This window comes from Coregonus clupeaformis, chromosome 7, assembly GCF_020615455.1.
Source record: "Coregonus clupeaformis isolate EN_2021a chromosome 7, ASM2061545v1, whole genome shotgun sequence".
Classification (NCBI taxonomy): domain Eukaryota; kingdom Metazoa; phylum Chordata; class Actinopteri; order Salmoniformes; family Salmonidae; genus Coregonus; species Coregonus clupeaformis.
The window spans coordinates 56094762-56117261 of NC_059198.1; the positions used below are offsets into that span (position 1 = coordinate 56094762).

The window sequence follows — 22500 nt, forward strand, 5'->3', positions numbered from 1 at the left end:
CCAGAAGGACAACCATCTCTGCAGCACTCCACCAATCAGGCCTTTATGGTAGAGTGGCCAGACAGAAGCCACTCCTCAGTAAAAGGCACATGACAGCCCGCTTGGAGGCACACGCAGGAATGACCCCTCACTAGACTCTACAGGGTCCAGTGAGGGGTCCAGTGAGGGGTCTAGTGAGGGGTCTAGTGAGGGGTCCAGTGAGGGGTCTAGTGAGGGGTCCAGTGAGGGGTCCAGTGAGGGGTCTAGTGAGGGGTCTAGTGAGGGGTCCAGTGAGGGGTCTAGTGAGGGGTCCAGTGAGGGGTCCAGTGAGGGGTCTAGTGAGGGGTCCAGTGAGGGGTCCAGTGAGGGGTCCAGTGAGGGGTCTAGTGAGGGGTCCAGTGAGGGGTCTAGTGAGGGGTCTAGTGAGGGGTCTAGTGATGGGTCTAGTGAGGGGTCTAGTGAGGGGTCTAGTGAGGGGTCTAGTGAGGGGTCTAGTGAGGGGTCCAGTGAGGGGTCTAGTGAGGGGTCTAGTGAGGGGTCTAGTGAGGGGTCCAGTGAGGGGTCTAGTGAAGGGTCCAGTGAGGGGTCCAGTGAGGGGTCTAGTGAGGGGTCTAGTGAGGGGTCTAGTGAGGGGTCCAGTGAGGTGTCCAGTGAGGGGTCTAGCGAGGGGTCTAGTGAGGGGTCCAGTGAGGGGTCTAGTGAGGGGTCCAGTGAGGGGTCTAGTGAGGGGTCCAGTGAGGGGTCTAGTGAGGGGTCCAGTGAGGGGTCTAGTGAGGGGTCCAGTGAGGGGTCTAGTGAGGGGTCCAGCGAGGGGTCTAGTGAGGGGTCCAGTGAGGGGTCTAGTGAGGGGTCCAGTGAGGGGTCTAGTGAGGGGTCCAGTGAGGGGTCTAGTGAGGGGTCCAGTGAGGGGTCTAGTGAGGGGTATAGTGAGGGGTCTAGTGAGGGGTCCAGTGAGGGGTCTAGTGAGGGGTCCAGTGAGGGGTCTAGTGAGGGGTCCAGTGAGGGGTCTAGTGAGGGGTCCATTGAGGGGTCCAGTGAGGGGTCTAGTGAGGGGTCTAGTGAGGGGTCCAGTGAGGGGTCCAGCGAGGGGTCTAGTGAGGGGTCCAGCGAGGGGTCTAGTGAGGGGTCCAGTGAGGGGTCCAGTGAGGGGTCTAGTGAGGGGTCTAGTGAGGGGTCTAATGAGGGGTCTAGTGAGGGGTCCAGTGAGGGGTCTAGTGAGGGGTCCAGTGAGGGGTCTAGTGAGGGGTCTAGTGAGGGGTCCAGTGAGGGGTATAGTGAGGGGTCTAGTGAGGGGTCCAGTGAGGGGTCTAGTGAGGGGTCCAGTGAGGGGTCTAGTGAGGGGTCTAGTGAGAGGTCTAGTGAGGGGTCTAGTGAGGGGTCTAGTGAGGGGTCCAGTGAGGGGTCTAGTGAGGGGTCCAGTGAGGGGTCTAGTGAGGGGTCCAGTGAGGGGTCCAGTGAGGGGTCTAGTGAGGGGTCTAGTGAGGGGTCCAGTGAGGGGTCTAGTGAGGGGTCTAGTGAGGGGTCCAGTGAGGGGTCTAGTGAGGGGTCTAGTGAGGGGTCCAGCGAGGGGTCTAGTGAGGGGTCTAGTGAGGGGTCTAGTGAGGGGTCCAGCGAGGGGTCTAGTGAGGGGTCCAGCGAGGGGTCTAGTGAGGGGTCTAGTGAGGGGTCTAGTGAGGGGTCTAGTGAGGGGTCTAGTGAGGGGTCCAGTGAGGGGTCAAGTGAGGGGTCCAGTGAGGGGTCTAGTGAGGGGTCTAGTGAGGGGTCCAGCGAGGGGTCTAGTGAGGGGTCCAGTGAGGGGTCTAGTGAGGGGTCCAGCGAGGGGTCTAGTGAGGGGTCAAGTGAGGGGTCCAGTGAGGGGTCTAGTGAGGGGTCCAGCGAGGGGTCTAGTGAGGGGTCCAGCGAGGGGTCTAGTGAGGGGTCAAGTGAGGGGTCCAGTGAGGGGTCTAGTGAGGGGTCTAGTGAGGGGTCTAGTGAGGGGTCCAGCGAGGGGTCTAGTGAGGGGTCCAGTGAGGGGTCCAGAGAGTTGTCTAGTGAGGGGTCTAGTGAGGGGTCCAGTGAGGGGTCTAGTGAGGGGTCCAGCGAGGGGTCTAGTGAGGGGTCCAGTGAGGGGTCTAGTGAGGGGTCCAGTGAGGGGTCCAGTGAGGGGTCTAGTGAGGGGTCTAGTGAGGGGTCCAGTGAGGGGTCCAGTGAGGGGTCCAGTGAGGGGTCCAGTGAGGGGTATAGTGAGGGGTCTAGTGAGGGGTCCAGTGAGGGGTCTAGTGAGGGGTCCAGTGAGGGGTCTAGTGAGGGGTCCAGTGAGGGGTATAGTGAGGGGTCTAGTGAGGGGTCCAGTGAGGGGTCTAGTGAGGGGTCCAGTGAGGGGTCTAGTGAGGGGTCTAGTGAGGGGTCTAGTGAGGGGTCTAGTGAGGGGTCCAGTGAGGGGTCCAGTGAGGGGTCTAGTGAGGGGTCCAGTGAGGGGTCTAGTGAGGGGTCTAGTGAGGGGTCTAGTGAGGGGTCTAGTGAGGGGTCCAGTGAGGGGTCCAGTGAGGGGTCTAGTGAGGGGTCCAGTGAGGGGTCTAGTGAGGGGTCTAGTGAGGGGTCCAGTGAGGGGTCTAGTGAGGGGTCCAGTGAGGGGTCCAGTGAGGGGTCCAGTGAGGGGTCTAGTGAGGGGTCTAGTGAGGGGTCCAGTGAGGGGTCTAGTGAGGGGTCCAGTGAGGGGTCTAGTGAGGGGTCCAGCGAGGGGTCTAGTGAGGGGTCTAGTGAGGGGTCCAGTGAGGGGTCTAGTGAGGGGTCCAGTGAGGGGTCTAGTGAGGGGTCCAGTGAGGGGTCTAGTGAGGGGTCCAGTGAGGGGTCCAGTGAGGGGTCTAGTGAGGGGTCTAGTGAGGGGTCTAGTGAGGGGTCTAGTGAGGGGTCTAGTGAGGGGTCCAGTGAGGGGTCTAGTGAGGGGTCTAGTGAGGGGTCTAGTGAGGGTTCTAGTGAGGGGTCTCAGCCCAACTCTCTCTCAGTATCCCCTGTTCTGCTCTGCTCTGCTCTTCTCTGCTCTGCTCTGTTCTGCGTTTTGAAATGCTCTCTCGTCAATTCTAGGCTCTGGTCGGAAGCAAAAAATATCAGGTTCCATTTCTGGGGTTTGTGGGGGAATGTAGAAAACAGTTCTTCATCTAAATGCTACATTGACCTATGTTCTGGCTACTTCAAGAATTCATTTTTCAAACACATGAAGTTGTCATTATTTTAGAGGATATACATTACTTCAAATGCACACCATCACTTTCACATTGAGTGTGGGAAACCTAATCCTGACGGTTGTGGAAATATGAGTGAGTGAGTGTGTGTGTGTGTGTGTGTGTGTGTGTGTGTGTGTGTGTGTGTGTGTGTATAAAGCTAGCTGAAGGTTCCTCTGGATGTCCCACCAATACCAGCCATCACTAACCCTAACCCCAGCTGTAAATACACACCAATACCAGCCAGCACTAACCCTAACCCCAGCTGTAAATATACACCATTACCAGCCAGGACTAACCCTAACCCCATCTGTAAATACACACCAATACCAGCCATCACTAACCCTAACCCCATCTGTAAATATACACCAATACCAGCCAGCACTAACCCTAACCCCAGCTGTAAATATACACCAATACCAGCCAGCACTAACCCTAACCCCATCTGTAAATACACACCAATACCAGCCAGGACTAACCCTAACCCAATACCAGCCAGCACTAACCCTAACCCCATCTGTAAATACACACCAATACCAGCCAGGACTAACCCTAACCCCAGCTGTAAATACACACCAATACCAGCCAGCACTAACCCTAACCCCAGCTGTAAATATACACCAATACCAGCCAGGACTAACCCTAACCCCATCTGTAAATACACACCAATACCAGCCATCACTAACCCTAACCCCATCTGTAAATATACACCAATACCAGCCAGCACTAACCCTAACCCCAGCTGTAAATATACACCAATACCAGCCAGCACTAACCCTAACCCCATCTGTAAATACACACCAATACCAGCCAGGACTAACCCTAACCCAATACCAGCCAGCACTAACCCTAACCCCATCTGTAAATACACACCAATACCAGCCAGGACTAACCCTAACCCCATCTGTAAATACACACCAATACCAGCCAGCACTAACCCTATCCCCAGCTGTAAATATACACCAATACCAGCCAGCACTAACCCTAACCCAATACCAGCCAGCACTAACCCTAACCCCATCTGTAAATACACACCAATACCAGCCAGCACTAACCCTAACCCCAGCTGTAAATATACACCAATACCAGCCAGCACTAACCCTAACCCCATCTGTAAATATACACCAATACCAGCCAGCACTAACCCTATCCCCAGCTGTAAATATACACCAATACCAGCCAGGACTAACCCTAATCCCAGCTGTAAATACACACCAATACCAGCCAGCACTAACCCTATCCCCAGCTGTAAATACACACCAATACCAGCCAGCACTAACCCTAACCCCAGCTGTAAATATACACCAATACCAGCCAGCACTAACCCTAACCCCATCTGTAAATATACACCAATACCAGCCAGCACTAACCCTATCCCCAGCTGTAAATATACACCAATACCAGCCAGGACTAACCCTAACCCCATCTGTAAATATACACCAATACCAGCCAGCACTAACCCTATCCCCAGCTGTAAATATACACCAATACCAGCCAGGACTAACCCTAATCCCAGCTGTAAATACACACCAATACCAGCCAGCACTAACCCTATCCCCAGCTGTAAATATACACCAATACCAGACTCTGAGATAGACCCCCACGTCCGTCCCCCAATCATGTCTCCACAGTAACAACCTCTGTTCTCCACATTAGTCCTGAAGGAACACCTGCCCAGCAACAGTAACTAACAGGATGTCTGGTAGGGCTGGTTTAACTCTGTTACATAGCAGAAAGTTGAAGGCTTGTGTACGTCCCAAATGGCACCCTTTTCCCTTTATAGTGCACTACTTTTGACCAGAGCCTATAGGTCCCCAAATAAAATAGTTTACTATGTAGGGAATAGGGTGCCAGGTTGTTAGGTAAGGCTGGAGTGGGAAGGGAGGAGAGGGAGTTGAGTAGGGTTTGAATCCCAAATGGCACCCTAGTCCCTATATAGTGCACTACTTTTGACCAGGGCCCATAGAGAATAGGGTGCCACTTGGGATGTAACCTTGGCTTGTTAGGTAATACAGCAAAGGTGAAGCACTGTTGGGTAGCTGAGATCGCCATGGTTACATGAGGAGGAGCGCTGGACTATTATGTTATGGAACTGTTGTGTAAATAAACACTGAGGGCTGCTGCTGTTGTCTGGCTGCAGCGCCTATGATTCCTCATACCCTGTACATTGCACTATTGTTGACCACAGCTCATGCCATTTGGTACACAGATCAAAAGTTGCATGACGAAGAGAAGAGAAGAGAAGAGAAGAGAAGAGAAGAGAAGAGAAGAGAAGAGAAGAGAAGAGAAGAGAAGAGAAGAGAAGAGAAGAGAAGAGAAGAGAAGAGAAGAGAAGAGAAGAGAAGAGAAAAGTTTATCACAGCAAAATGTGAAGCACAGTAACACAGTACACAGTACACAGTAACACAGCACACGGTACACAGTAATACAGTAATACACAGTAACACATTACTTAGTAACACATTAACACAATACACAGTAACACAGTACACAGTAGCAAAGTACTTGGTAACACAGTAACATAGTAACACAGTAACACATTACACAGTACACAGTAACACAGTAACACAGTACAAAGTACACAGTAACAGAGTCACACGGTAACACAGTACACAGTAACACAATAACACAGTAACACAGTACACAGTACATAGTAACACAGTACACAGTACATAGTAACACAGTGCACAGTAACACAGTACACAGTAGCAAAGTACTTGGTAACACAGTAACATAATAACACAGTAACACAGTACACAGTAGCACAGTACAAATCAAATTAAATTGTATATGCCACATGCGCCGAATACAACAGGTGTAGACATTACCGTGAAATGCTTACTTACAGCCTTTAACCAACAATGCATTTTTTCCTTCATAAAAAAGTAAAATAAAACAACAACAACAACAAAAGTGTTGAGAAAAAAAGAGCAGAAGTAAAATAAAATAACAGTAGGGAGGCTATATATACAGGGGGGGTACCGGTGCAGAGTCAATGTGCGGGGGCACCGGCTAGTTGAGGTAGTTGAGGTAATATGTACATGTGGGTAGAGTTAAAGTGACTATGCATTAATATTTAACAGAGTAGCAGCAGCGTAAAAGGATGGGGTGGGGGTGCAAATAGTCCGGGTAGCCATGATTAGCTGTTCAGGAGTCTTATGGCTTGGGGGTAGAAGCTTTTGAGAAGCCTTTTGGACCTAGACTTGGCACTCCGGTACCGCTTGCCGTGCGGTAGCAGAGAGAACAGTCTATGACTAGGGTGGCTGGAGTCTTTGACAATTTTGAGGGCCTTCCCCTGACACCGCCTGGTATAGAGGACCTGGATGGCAGGAAGCTTGGCCCCATTGATGTACTGGGCCGTACGCACTACCCTCTGTAGTGCCTTGCGGTCAGAGGCCAAGCAGTTGCCATACCAGGCGGTGATGCAACCAGTCAGGATGCTCTCGATGGTGCAGCTGTATAACCTTTTGAGGATCTGAGGACTCATGCCAAATCTTTTCAGTCTCCTGAGGGGGAATAGGCTTTGTCGTGCCCTCTTCACGACTGTCTTGGTGTGTTTGGATCATGATAGTTCGTTGGTGATGTGGACACCAAGGAACTTGAAGCTCTCAACCTGTTCCACTACAGCCCCGTCGAAGAGAATGGGGGCGTGCTCAGTCCTCTTTTTTGTCCTGTAGTCCACAATCATCTCCTTTGTCTTGATAACGTTGAGGGAGAGGTTGTTATCCTGGCACCACATCGTTGTCGGTGATCAGGCCTACCACTGTTGTGTCGTCGGCAAACTTAATGATGGTGTTGGAGTCATGCCTGGCCATGCAGTCATGGGTGAACAGGGAGTACAGGAGGGGACTGAGCACGCACCCCTGAGGGGCCCCGTGTTGAGGATCAGCGTGGCAGATGTGTTGTTACCTACCCTTACCACCTGGGGGTGGCCCGTCAGGAAGTCCAGGATCCAGTTGAAGAGGGAGGTGTTTAGTCCCAGGGTCCTTAGCTTAGTGATGAGCTACAAAGTACACAGTAACACAGTACACAGTAACACAGTACACAGTACACAGTACACAGTAACGTAGTAAACAGTACACAGTAACACAGTGACACAGTACATAGTAACACAGTACAGAGTAACACATTACACAGTAGAAAGTAACACAATGCACAGTAATACAGTACATAGTAACACAGTAACTCAGTAACACAGTACACAGTAACACAGTACACAGTACACAGTAACACAGTACATAGCAAAACAGTAACACACAGTAGCACACCCAATATATATCCCAGTACATATCCCAGTAAATAACATGGTACTTAGCCTATTATATAACCCAGTACATATGCCTGTACATATTCCAGTAGATAACCCAGTACAGTGCACAGTACATAGCTCAGTACCTATCATTGCCTGGATGGGTTTGCACAGCGAGCGCAGGCCCCTGACCACACTCCTACTGAAGGGGGTTTGGGGTTCTGAACCTTGTGCCCAACAGGCCCCCGACCACACTCCTACAGAGACTTGTAATGAAAAACATGTTTCCTGCTCCAGGCTTACAGCACAGCACTTTTATTTTCACTTAACTCTTCATGTACAGTTACAGTTAGCTGGCGTTCTGAATCCTAGTGTTTCCATTCCCACTTATTTAATTTACAGTTTTTCTCTTTTGTTCTGTTTTTTTTGGGGGTTCATCTGGTGGCATTCCACAGGTTGCCGAAAAAGTGTGTGTGGGTGGGTTTGGTGTGTGTGTGTGAGTGTGTGTGTGTGTGTGTGTGTGTGTGTGTGTGTGTGGGAGGCAGGCTATCAGGGAGGCATCGTGTTCTCTGTGAAGGGGACCAGTCTATCAGGGAGGCATTGTGTTCTCTGTGAAGGGGACCAGTCTATCAGGGAGGCATTGTGTTCTCTGTGAAGGGGACCAGTCTATCAGGGAGGCATCGTGTCCTCTGTGAAGGGGACCAGTCTATCAGGGAGGCATTGTGTCCTCTGTGAAGGTGACCAGTCTATCAGGGAGGCATTGTGTTCTCTGTGAAGGGGACCAGTCTTTCAGGGAGGCATTGTGTCCTCTGTGAAGGGGTTGGAATGGGAGCTCTTCAACCACTGAATGGGTCTTTATATTTCAGTGGTAACACAGACAGCTGATTTAAGACAATGTGTGTGTGTGTGTGTGTGTGTGTGTGTGTGTGTGTGTGTGTGTGTGTGTGTGTGTGTGTGTGTGTGTGTGTGTGTGTGTGTGTGTGTGTGTGTGTGTGTGTGTGTGTGTGTGTGTGTGTGTGTGTGTGTGTGTGTGTGAGTGCACAGGTGCAGAAGGGTAAACTTCCTTTGTGAGTTCAGTTTCCTGTCCAGAGTAAATAGTCTGCACAGGCAGCAGGAGAGCGTAAGAGAGGGAGATTGTTACATAATATGACATTTGAAATGTCTTTATTCTTTTGGAACTTCTGAGTGTAATGTTTACTCTTAATATTTATTGTTTATTTCACTTTTGTTTACTATCTACTTCACTTGCTTTGACAATGTTAACATACGTTTCCCATGCCAATAAAGCCCATAAATTGAAATTGAATTGAGAGAAAGAAAGAGAGTGAGAGAGAGAGTGAGAGAGAGAGAGAGAGAGAGAGAGAGAGAGAGAGAGAGAGAGAGAGAGAGAGAGAGAGTGAGAGAGAGAGAGAGAAAAGAAAAACAGACAGACAGACACAGAGACAGAGACAGAGACAGAGACAGAGACAGAGACAGAGACAGAGACAGAGACAGAGACAGAGACACAGACAGACAGACAGACAGACAGACAGACAGACAGACAGACAGACAGACAGACAGACAGACAGACAGACAGACAGACAGACAGACAGACAGACAGACAGACAGATGTACTGTATGTATACTGTATACAGTATTCGGAAAGTATTCAGACCCCTTGGCTTTTTCCACATTTTGTTATGTTACAGTCTTATTCTAACATTTATTCAATTTGTTTTTTTCCTCATCAATCTACACACAATACCCCACAATGACAAAGCAAAAACAGGTAAAATAATAATAATTATACATCACATTCACATAAGTATTCAGACCCTTTACTCAGTACTTTGTTGAAGAACCTTTGGCAGCGATGACAGCCTTGAGTCTTCTTGGGTATGACGCTACAAGCTTGGCACACCTGTATTTGGGGAGTTTCTCCCATTCTTCTCTGCAGATCCTCTCAAGCTCTGTCAGGTTGGATGGGGTGCGTTGCTGCACAGCTATTTTCAGGTCTCTCCAGAGATGTTAGATCGGGTTCAAGTCCGGGCTCTGGCTGGGGCAATCAAGGACATTCAGAGACTTGTCCTGAAGCCACTCCTGTGTTGTCTTGGCTGTGTGCTTAGGGTCGATGTCCTGTTGGAAGGTGAACCTTCGCCCCATTCTGAGGTCCTGAGCGCTCTGGAGCAGGTTTTCATCAAGGATCTCTCTGTACTTTGCTCCGTTCATCTTTCCCTCGATCCTGACTAGTCTCCCAGTCCCTGCCACTGAAAAACATCCCCACAGCATGATGCTGCCACCACCATGCTTCACCGTAGGGATGATGCCAGGTTTCCTCCAGACGTGACGCTTGGCATTCAGGCCAAAGAGTTCCATCTTGGTTTCATCAGACCAGAGAATCTTGTTTCTCATTGTCTGAGAGTCCTTTAGGTGCCTTTTGGCAAACTCCAAGCGGGCTGTCATGTGCCTTTTACTGAGGAGTGACTTCCGTCTGGCCACTCTACCATAAAGGCCTGATTGGTGGAGTGCTGCATAGATGGTTGTCCTTCTGGAAGGTTCTCCCATCTCCACAGAGGAACTATGGAGCTCTGTCAGAGTGACCATTGGGTTCTTGGTCACCTCCCTGACCAAGGCCCTTTTCCCCCGATTGCTCAGTTTAGCCGGGAGGCCAGCTCTAGGAAGAGTCTTGGTGGTTCCAAACTTCTTCCATGTGGTCCTCTGTAGCTCAGCTGGTAGAGCACGGCGCTTGTAACGCCAAGGTAGTGGGTTCGATCCCCGGGACCACCCATACACAAAAATGTATGCACGCATGACTGTAAGTCGCTTTGGATAAAAGCGTCTGCTAAATGGCATATTATTATTATATTATTATTATAAGAGTGATGGAGGCCACTGTGTTCTTGGGGACCTTCAATGCTGCAAACCTTTTTTGGTAGCCTTCCACAGATCTGTGCCTCGACAAAATCCTGTCTCGGATCTCTTCGGACAATTTCTTCAACCCAATGGCTTGGTTTTTGCTCTGACTTGCACTATCAACTGTGTGACCTTATATAGACAGGTGTGTGCTTTTCCAAATCATGTCCAATCAATTGAATTTACCACAGGTGGACTCCAATCAAGTTGTAGAAACATCTCAAGGATGATCAATGGGAAACAGGATGCCCGGGAACTGAGCCAGGGGGGTCAGGGAGAGGGACAGAGACAAAGAGGGGAGGGAGAGAGGGAGAGAGGGAAAAAGGAGAGTGAGTGAGAGGGAGACAGGGGGAGAGAGGGAAGAAGAGGGAGGGGAGGGAGGGAGGGAGGGAGGGGGATGAAAAGGAGAGGTAAAGAGAGAGAGAGAGAGAGAGAGAGAGACATAGAGAGAGAGAGAGGGGAGGGAGGGGGAAGAGAGAAGGGGGAGAGAGAGAGAGAGAGAGAGAGAGAGGGTGGGGAGGGGGAAGAGAGAAGGGAGAGAGAGGGGGGAGAGAGAGAGAGAGCGAGAGAGGGAGGGGGGAAGGGAGGGGGGAGAGAGAAGGGAGAGAGAGAGAAGGGAGAAAGAGAGAGAGGGGGGGGGGGAGAGTGAAGGAGAGAGAGAGATATGTGAGTTGTTGCCAAAAGAAAAGGGCAACCAGTGAAGAACAAAAACCATTGTAAATACAACCCATATTTATGTTTATTTATTTTCCCTTTTGTACTTTAACTATTTGCTCATCGTTACAACACTATTTATATTAGGGAATATAAACAGCAGCCCGGTTTACTGTAACCTCAGCACTTCTCTGGAGAAGGCCTCAACAGGGGGGGGGGGGGCTGCCAGGAAGAACAGCAGACACACACACACACACACACACACACCGTCACGCGCAGGCACATACACACACATTAACGCGCACACATGAACACACATACACACACAAACACACACTGACACGCACACACACCAAGGCACACACACAGGCATACCATGGCCTCTCAATTATAAGATCACATGGCCAAGCCATTATCCCAGCTGATTACAGAGACGTATTGTATGGAGTATGTTAGTTGGGGACTCAGGCCTCTATACTCAGGCCTCTATACTCAGGCCTCTATACTCAGGCTTCTATACTCAGGCCTCTACACTCAGGCCTCTATACTCAGGCCTCTATACTGTCTCCCACTGGGACTGGAGACTACAACCCTCTGGTGACCAGGTCAGACCCTGCACAGGAATATTTGATACTATAGCTCACTGGGACTACAGTATACCCCTAACCTACAGTATACCCCTAACCTACAGTATACCCCTAACCTACAGTATACCCCTAACCTACAGTATACCACTAACCTACAGTATACCCCTAACCTACAGTATACCCCTAACCTACAGTATACCCCTAACCTACAGTATACCCCTAACCTACAGTATACCCCTAACCTACAGTATACAGTATACCCCTAACCTACAGTATACCCCTAACCTACAGTATACCCCTAACCTACAGTATACAGTATACCCCTAACCTACAGTATACCACTAACCTACAGTATACCCCTAACCTACAGTATACAGTATACCCCTAACCTACAGTATACCCCTAACCTACAGTATACCCCTAACCTACAGTATACCCCTAACCTACAGTATACAGTATACCCCTAACCTACAGTATACCCCTAACCTACAGTATACCCCCTAACCTACAGTATACCCCTAACCTACAGTATACCCCAGTATACCCCTAACCTACAGTATACCCCTAACCTACAGTATACCCCTAACCTACAGTATACCCCTAACCTACAGTATACAGTATACCCCTAACCTACAGTATACCCCTAACCTACAGTATACCCCTAACCTACAGTATACCCCTAACCTACAGTATACCCCTAACCTACAGTATACCCCTAACCTACAGTATACCACTAACCTACAGTATACCCCTAACCTACAGTATACCCCTAACCTACAGTATACCCCTAACCTACAGTATACCCCTAACCTACAGTATACCCCTAACCTACAGTATACCACTAACCTACAGTATACCCCTAACCTACAGTATACCCCTAACCTACAGTATACCACTAACCTACAGTATACCACTAACCTACAGTATACCCCTAACCTACAGTATACAGTATACCCCTAACCTACAGTATACCCCTAACCTACAGTATACAGTATACCCCTAACCTACAGTATACCCCTAACCTACAGTATACCACTAACCTACAGTATACCCCTAACCTACAGTATACCCCTAACCTACAGTATACCCCTAACCTACAGTATACCCCTAACCTACAGTATACCCCTAACCTACAGTATACCCCTAACCTACAGTATACCCCTAACCTACAGTATACCACTAACCTACAGTATACCACTAACCTACAGTATACCCCTAACCTACAGTATACCCCTAAGCCTTCCACAGATCTGTGCCTCGACACAATCCTGTCTCGGATCTCTTCGGACAATTTCTTCAACCCAATGGCTTGGTTTTTGCTCTGACTTGCACTATCAACTGTGTGACCTTATATAGACAGGTGTGTGCTTTTCCAAATCATGTCCAATCAATTGAATTTACCACAGGTGGACTCCAATCAAGTTGTAGAAACATCTCAAGGATGATCAATGGGAAACAGGATGCACCTGACCTCAATGTCAAGTCTCATAGCAAAGGGTCTGAATACTTATGTAAATAAGGTATTTCTGTTTTTTTTTATCGTTAATATATTTGCAAACATTTCTAAAAAACTATTTTCTCTTGGTCATTATGGAGTATTGTGTGTAGATTGATGAGAATTTTTAAAAAATGTAATCAATTTTTAGAATATGGCTGTAAAGTAACTAAATGTAGAAAAAGTGAAGGGTCTGAATACTTTCCGAAAGCCCTGTATGTCTGTTGGTCCATCCAGACAGTAGCGCCCCCCAGCAGCCAGTAAGTTCTGTTTTATTACACAGCTCTGGAATGTAGAACCCTATATTCTCCAATCAGAGGGCTTAGAGCTGGCCACTGGCCAATCAGACAGCTAGAGACAATTGTCCCTCATATTCCTGTTATCATCCTCATAATCGGTCATCTTCCTCAACAGAGTAATTATCTGGTCCTGGGGTATATATAGTACGTACACATACTATTAAAACCCAGGGCCCTAGGTATACAGTAAGGATGGTATTAAAACACAGGGCCCTAGGTATACAGTAAGGATGGTATTAAAACACAGGGCCCTAGGTATACAGTAAGGATGGTATTAAAACACAGGGCCCTAGGTATACAGTAAGGATGGTATTAAAACACAGGGCCCTAGGTATACAGTAAGGATGGTATTAAAACACAGGGCCCTAGGTATACAGTAAGGATGGTATTAAAACACAGGGCCCTAGGTATACAGTAAGGATGGTATTAAAACACAGGGCCCTAGGTATACAGTAAGGATGGTATTAAAACACAGGGCCCTAGGTATACAGTAAGGATGGTATTAAAACACAGGGCCCTAGGTATACAGTAAGGATGGTACTAAAACACAGGGCCCTAGGTATACAGTAAGGATGGTATTAAAACACAGGGCCCTAGGTATACAGTAAGGATGGTATTAAAACACAGGGCCCTAGGTATACAGTAAGGATGGTATTAAAACACAGGGCCCTAGGTATACAGTAAGGATGGTATTAAAACACAGGGCCCTAGGTATACAGTAAGGATGGTATTAAAACACAGGGCCTAGGTATACAGTAATGATGGTATTAAAACACAGGGCCCTAGGTATACAGTAAGGATGGTATTAAAACACAGGGCCCTAGGTATACAGTAAGGATGGTATTAAAACACAGAGCCCTAGGGATACAGTAAGGATGGTATTAAAACACAGGGCCCTAGGTATACAGTAAGGATGGTATTAAAACACAGGGCCCTAGGTATACAGTAAGGATGGTATTAAAACACAGGGCCCTAGGTATACAGTAAGGATGGTATTAAAACACAGGGCCCTAGGGATACAGTAAGGATGGTATTAAAACACAGGGCCCTAGGTATACAGTAAGGATGGTATTAAAACACAGGGCCCTAGGTATACAGTAAGGATGGTATTAAAACACAGGGCCCTAGGTATCCAGTAAGGATGGTATTAAAACACAGGGCCCTAGGTATACAGTAAGGATGGTATTAAAACACAGGGCCCTAGGTATACAGTAAGGATGGTATTAAAACACAGGGCCCTAGGTATACAGTAAGGATGGTATTAAAACACAGGGCCCTAGGTATACAGTAAGGATGGTATTAAAACACAGGGCCCTAGGTATACAGTAAGGATGGTATTAAAACACAGGGCCCTAGGTATACAGTAAGGATGGTATTAAAACACAGGGCCCTAGGTATACAGTAAGGATGGTATTAAAACACAGGGCCCTAGGTACACATTAAGGATGGTATTAAAACACAGGGCCCTAGGTATACAGTAAGGATGGTATTAAAACACAGGGCCCTAGGTATACAGTAAGGATGGTATTAAAACACAGGGCCCTAGGTATACAGTAAGGATGGTATTAAAACCCAGGGCCCTAGGTATACAGTAAGGATGGTATTAAAACACAGGGCCCTAGGTATACAGTAAGGATGGTATTAAAACACAGGGCCCTAGGTATACAGTAAGGATGGTATTAAAACACAGGGCCCTAGGTATACAGTAAGGATGGTATTAAAACACAGGGCCCTAGGTATACAGTAAGGATGGTATTAAAACACAGGGCCCTAGGTATACAGTAAGGATGGTATTAAAACACAGGGCCCTAGGGATACAGTAAGGATGGTATTAAAACACAGGGCCCTAGGTATACAGTAAGGATGGTATTAAAACACAGGGCCCTAGGTATACAGTAAGGATGGTATTAAAACACAGGGCCCTAGGTATACAGTAAGGATGGTATTAAAACACAGGGCCCTAGGTATACAGTAAGGATGGTATTAAAACACAGGGCCCTAGGTATACAGTAAGGATGGTATTAAAACACAGGGCCCTAGGTATACAGTAAGGATGGTATTAAAACACAGGGCCCTAGGTATACAGTAAGGATGGTATTAAAACACAGGGCCCTAGGTATACAGTAAGGATGGTATTAAAACACAGGGCCCTAGGTATACAGTAAGGATGGTATTAAAACACAGGGCCCTAGGGATACAGTAAGGATGGTATTAAAACACAGGGCCCTAGGTATACAGTAATGATGGTATTAAAACACAGGGCCCTAGGTATACAGTAAGGATGGTATTAAAACACAGGGCCCTAGGTATACAGTAAGGATGGTATTAAAACACAGGGCCCTAGGTATACAGTAAGGATGGTATTAAAACACAGGGCCCTAGGTATACAGTAAGGATGGTATTAAAACACAGGGCCCTAGGTATACAGTAAGGATGGTATTAATTAACATTTCATTCAGTGCATGGTATTGCCAGCAAGGCTTGTGAGAATCATGGATTGGAGAAATTCCAAAGTCACATTCTAGAACGGTGGTTGAGAGTCAGAACTCAAAATTTGAATATGGTGGAGAAATTCCAAAGATCTTTATAAACATTTAGCTGCATGGTAAAAGTGCTGACCGGGGCACTGTAGTCACATCTTCTGAAATGCACACATTCTAGCTGTGTGGGAAAACAACAGCAGCAATACGGCTTCATCATTAAGAGCTAAATACCAGTAGCACCCCTTATACAACTGGCTTTGGGCCAAACCTAGCCGACATCAAGGCCAGGGCGATCCCCTCTCCTCCCTGCTGCCAAGATGTCATCTGTTTGCCCTACAGTGCTTCAAACACTGACACTTGTCTGTTTATATGTGTGGGTCAAGAGTGAGAGAGTATACCTCTGCCACCTATGGCTAGTCTATACTAGGAGATAACTGGGAGAAGAGCAGGACGGACCACTCTAGAGTGAGAGAGCGCAGATCCAGGGAATTCTAAAGAGCTCAGCAGTGTGGGATAATGCTAGCCCGGGAACTGAGCCAGGGGGGTCAGGGAGAGGGACAGAGAGAAAGACGGGAGGGAGAGAGGGAGAGAGGGAAAAAGGAGAGTGAGTGAGAGGGAGACAGGGGGAGAGAGGGAAGAAGAGGGAGGGGGAGGGAGGGAGGGAGGGAGGGGGATGAAAAGGAGAGGTAAAGGAGGGGGATGCTGACGGGAGAGGTTGTGTTTTCTCTAGCAGGAGGTAAGCTTGGCTTCTTATATGGTGTTGAGTAAAGCTTAAACCATGTATTTAGATTGTAGGTAGGTATTGTAGTTAGGTATTATAGGTAGTTTACTCAGGTAGTTATTGAAGGTTATTGTAGGTAATTATTGTAGGTAAGGACTGTATTCGGCGGACCCCGGCGAAGCACGAGGCTAGCCTACCCACTACTTGGACCAACAAAGCTAGCTAGCTAGCGGGTAGCTACCGGTAACTTTTAGCAACTGTGGTTAGCTGTTTCCAATGTTATTTCACGCTTAAGAGTACCTGTAATTGAGCCAGCTAGCTGCCACCTTCAGCTGTTTTTCTAACCTCATTATCATTAACGTTAGGTGGTTGGTAGCTGCTGTACTTAATTTCGGCTACTGATTGCAGTCTGCCAGTTTGGCTTTATACATAGCTTGGGCTTTGTCGAGTAAGGCTTAAACTATGTATTTAGATTGTAGTTAGGTACTATAGGTAGGCATCGTGGGCTGTATATTATTAAGTATTATAGGTAGGCATCGTGGGCTGTTGTGGGTAGCTGTTGTGTAGTTATTGTAGGTTACTTTTGTATTCGACGGTGCCGGGTGTAGCACGAAGCTAGCTAGCTAACTCACCTCCTGGATTAGCTGGCGAGTAGCTATTAGCAACGGTAGCAACTAAAAACAATATCCTTTTAGCCAGCTACATTCGTTTGCAGCGACGCCGTTTTTCAAACAAAGTCAACACAGTAGCCATTGCTAGCCAGCCAACACTACCAGCTGGCTGTACTGTGGTAGCTAAATACAATATCTTTGTGCTAGCTACCCAACGTTTAATCATTGCTGCGTTATGAAAGGTAAGCTCGGCTTCTTATATGGTGTTGAGTTAAGCTTAAACCATGTATTTAGATTGTAGGTAGGTATTGTAGTTTGGTATTATAGGTAGCTTACTCAGGTAGTTATTGAAGGTTATTGTAGGTAATTATTGTAGGTAAGGACTGTATTCGGCGGACTCCGGCGAAGCACGAGGCTAGCCTACCCACTACTTGGACCAACAAAGCTAGCTAGCTAGCTAGCTAGCTAGCGGGTAGCTACTGGTAACTTTTTGCAACTGTGGTTAATTGTTTCCAATGTTATTTCATGCTTAAGAGTACCTGTGATTGAGCCAGCTAGCTGCTACCATTCAGCTGTTTTTCTAACCTCATCCGAGGCATTAACGTTAGGTGGTTGGTAGCTGCTGTACTTAATTACAGCTACTGATAACAGTCTGATGTAGTTTACAACAATTCTAATTTCTAAAGTGGAAGTTGGGAGAGTTTTACTCGGGTGGTTCAGTGAAACACTTATAGTTTCTGAGGTGGAAGTTGGGAGAGTTATATATATATATTTTTTTTTTTGGTGAGGGAGGCCTGCTCTCTCCTTTCCCTGATGTTTAGTTCATTTCATCCCGATCTCCTCTGCATTATTGTAGCCATCTGCTGCAGCCTGTCAACTATGCCTCTGCCTATCCCTGTTCTCTCCTCTCCGCACAGGCTACACAAACGCCTCACACCGCGTGGCTGCTGCCTCTCTAACCTGGTGGTCCCTGCACGCACCACACACCTGGAGTTCCAGGTCTCAGGCAGCCTCTGGAACTGCCGTTCTGCCGCCAACAAGGCTGACTTCATCCCAGCCTATGCTACCCTCCAGTCCCTCGACTTCCTGGCACTGACGGAAACATGGATTACCACTGAAAACACTGCTACTCCTACTGCTCTCTCCTCGTCTGACCATGTGTTCTCGCATACCCGAAAGCATCTGGTCAGAGGGGTGGTGGCACAGGAATCCTCATCTCTCCCAAGTGGTCATTCTCAATTTTTCCCCTAACCCATCTGTCTATCTCCTCATTTGAATTCCACGCTGTCACAGTCACTAGCCCATTTAAGCTTAATATCCTTGTCATCTATCGCCCTCCAGGTTCCCTTGGAGAGTTCATCAATGAGCTTGACGCCTTGATAAGTTCCTTTCCTGAGGATGGCTCACCCTTCACAGTTTTGGGGGATTTCAACCTCCCCGCGTCTACATTTGACTCATTTCTCTCTGCCTCCTTCTTTCCACTCCTCTCCTCTTTTGACCTCACCCTCTCACCATCCCCCCCACTCACAAGGCAGGCAATACGCTTGACTTCATCTTTACTAGATGTTGCTCTTCTACTAATCTCACTGCAACTCCCCTCCATGTCTCCGACCACTACTTTGTATCCTTTTCTCTCTCGCTCTCCTCCAACACTACTCACTCTGCCCCTACACAGATGGTAACGCGCCGCCGCAACCTTCGCTCTCTCTCTCCCACTACTCTCTCCTCTTCCATCCTATCATCTCTTCCCTCTGCTCAATCCTTCTCCCTCCAATCTCCTGATTCTGCCTCCTCAACCCTCCTCTCCTCCCTTTCTGCATCCTTTGACTCCCTGTGTCCCCTATCCTCCCGGCCGGCTCGGTCCTCCCCTCCAGCTCTGTGGCTTGATGACTCATTGCGAACAGAGCTCCGGGCAGCTGAGCGGAAATGGAAAAAAACTAAACTCCCTGCTGACCTGGCATCTTTTCACTCCCTCCTCTCTACATTTTCTTCATCTGTTTCTGCTGCTAAGGCCACTTTCTACCACTCTAAATTCCAAGCATCTGCCTCTAACCCTAGGAAGCTCTTTGCCACATTCTCCTCACTGCTGAATCACCCCCCCCTGGTCATTCAACTGAGACTGCTCTTCTCTGTGTCACGGAGGCTCTCCGCACTGCTAAAGCTAACTCTCTCTCCTCTGCTCTTGTCCTTCTAGACCTGTCTGCTGCCTTTGATACAGTGAACCATCAGATCCTCCTCTCCACCCTCTCCGAGCTGGGCATCTCCGGCGCGGCTCACTCCTGGATTGCGTCCTACCTGACCGGTCGCTCCTACCAAGTGGCGTGGCGAGAAGCTGTCTCCGCACCACGTGCTCTCACCACTGGTGTCCCCCAGGGCTCAGTTCTAGGCCCTCTCCTTTTCTCCCTATACACCAAGTCACTTGGCTCTGTCATATCCTCACATGGCCTCTCCTATCATTGCTACGCTGACGATACACAACTAATCTTCTCCTTTCCCCCTTCTGATAACCAGGTGGCGAATCGCATCTCTGCATGTCTGGCCGACATATCAGTATGGATGACGGATCACCACCTCAAGCTGAACCCTGGCAAGACGGAGCTGCTCTTCCTCCCGGGGAAGGACTGCAAGTTCCATGATCTCGCCATCACGGTTGACAACTCCGTTGTGTCCTCCTCCCAGAGTGCGAAGAGCCTTGGCGTGACCCTGGACAACACCCTGTCGTTCTCCGCCAACATCAAGGCGGTGACCCGATCCTGCAGGTTCATGCTCTACAACATTCGGAGAGTACGACCCTGCCTTACACAGGAAGCGGCACAGGTCCTAATCCAGGCACTTGTCATCTCCCGTCTGGATTACTGCAACTCGCTGTTGGCTGGGCTCCCTGCCTGTGCCATTAAACCCCTACAACTCATCCAGAATGCCGCAGCCCGTCTGGTGTTCAACCTTCCCAAGTTCTCTCACGTCACCCCCCTCCTCCGCACACTCCACTGGCTTCCAGTTGAAGCTCGCATCCGTTACAAGACCATGGTGCTTGCCTATGGAGCAGTGAGGGGAACGGCACCTCCGTACCTTCAGGCTCTGATCAGTCCCTACACCCAGGCGAGGGCATTGCGTTCATCCACCTCTGGCCTGCTGGCTCCCCTTCCTCTGCGGAAGCATAGTTCCCGCTCAGCCCAGTCAAAGCTGTTCGCTGCTCTGGCACCCCAATGGTGGAACAAGCTCCCTCACGACGCCAGGACAGCGGAGTCACTCACCAAAAAAAAGTATAATTGTAAAGTGGTTATCCCACTGGCTATAGGGTGAATGCACCAATTTGTAGTCGCTCTGGATAAGAGCGTCTGCTAAATGACGTAAATGTGCCCTTGAGCAAGGCACTTAACCCTAATTGCTCCTGTAAGTCGCTCTGGATAAGAGCGTCTGCTAAATGACTAAAATGTAAATGTAAATGTAAATGTAAAGAGAGAGAGAGAGAGAGAGAGAGAGAGAGAGACATAGAGAGAGAGAGGAGGGGAGGGAGGGGGAAGAGAGAAGGGGGGGAGAGAGAGAGAGAGAGAGAGTGTGGGGAGGGGGAAGAGAGAAGGGAGAGAGAGAGAGGGAGAAAGAGAGAGGGGGGAGAGTGAAGGAGAGAGAGAGATATGTGAGTTGTTGCCAAAAGAAAAGGGCAACCAGTGAAGAACAAAAACCATTGTAAATACAACCCATATTTATGTTTATTTATTTTCCCTTTTGTACTTTAACTATTTGCTCATCGTTACAACACTGTTTATATTAGGGAATATAAACAGCAGCCCGGTTTACTGTAACCTCAGCACTTCTCTGGAGAAGGCCTCAACAGGGGGGGGGGGGGCTGCCAGGAAGAACAGCAGACACACACACACACACACACACACCGTCACGCGCAGGCACATACACACACATTAACGCGCACACATGAACACACACACACACACACACTGACACTGACACGCACACACACCAAGGCACACACACAGGCATACCATGGCCTCTCAATTATAAGATCACATGGCCAAGCCATTATCCCAGCTGATTACAGAGACGTATTGTATGGAGTATGTTAGTTGGGGACTCAGGCCTCTATACTCAGGCCTCTATACTGTCTCCCACTGGGACTGTATGGAGTATGTTAGTTGGGGACTCAGGCCTCTATACTCAGGCCTCTATACTGTCTCCCACTGGGACTGTATGGAGTATGTTAGTTGGGGACTCAGGCCTCTATACTCAGGCCTCTATACTGTCTCCCACTGGGACTGTATGGAGTATGTTAGTTGGGGACTCAGGCCTCTATACTCAGGCCTCTATACTCAGGCCTCTATACTCAGGCCTCTATACTCAGGCCTCTACACTCAGGCCTCTATAATCAGGCCTCTATATTCAGGCCTCTATACTCAGGCCTCTATACTGTCTCCCACTGGGACTGTATGGAGTATGTTAGTTGGGGACTCAGGCCTCTATACTCAGGCCTCTATACTCAGGCCTCTATACTGTCTCCCACTGGGACTGGAGACTACAACCCTCTGGTGACCAGGTCAGACCCTGCACAGGAATATTTGATACTATAGCTCACTGGGACTACAGTATACCCCTAACCTACAGTATACCCCTAACCTACAGTATACCCCTAACCTACAGTATACCCCTAACCTACAGTATACCCCTAACCTACAGTATACAGTATACCCCTAACCTACAGTATACCCCTAACCTACAGTATACCCCTAACCTACAGTATACCCCTAACCTACAGTATACCCCTAACCTACAGTATACCCCTAACCTACAGTATACAGTATACCCCTAACCTACAGTATACCCCTAACCTACAGTATACCCCTAACCTACAGTATACCCCTAACCTACAGTATACCCCTAACCTACAGTATACCCCTAACCTACAGTATACAGTATACCCCTAACCTACAGTATACCCCTAACCTACAGTATACCCCTAACCTACAGTATACCCCTAACCTACAGTATACAGTATACCCCTAACCTACAGTATACCCCTAACCTACAGTATACCCCTAACCTACAGTATACAGTATACCCCTAACCTACAGTATACCCCTAACCTACAGTATACCCCTAACCTACAGTATACCCCTAACCTACAGTATACCCCTAACCTACAGTATACAGTATACCCCTAACCTACAGTATACCCCTAACCTACAGTATACCCCTAACCTACAGTATACCCCTAACCTACAGTATACAGTATACCCCTAACCTACAGTATACCCCTAACCTACAGTATACCCCCTAACCTACAGTATACAGTATACCCCTAACCTACAGTATACCCCTAA

The 22500-nt window shown here is 48.3% G+C and overlaps 1 protein-coding gene across 1 annotated transcript in view; it reads right to left on the reverse strand.

Moving 5' to 3' along the window:
• The window catches only part of LOC121569960 (cysteine-rich secretory protein LCCL domain-containing 1-like), a 52841-nt gene that overhangs the window by 29411 nt on the left and 930 nt on the right, over window positions 1-22500 (reverse strand). The window lies entirely within an intron of this gene.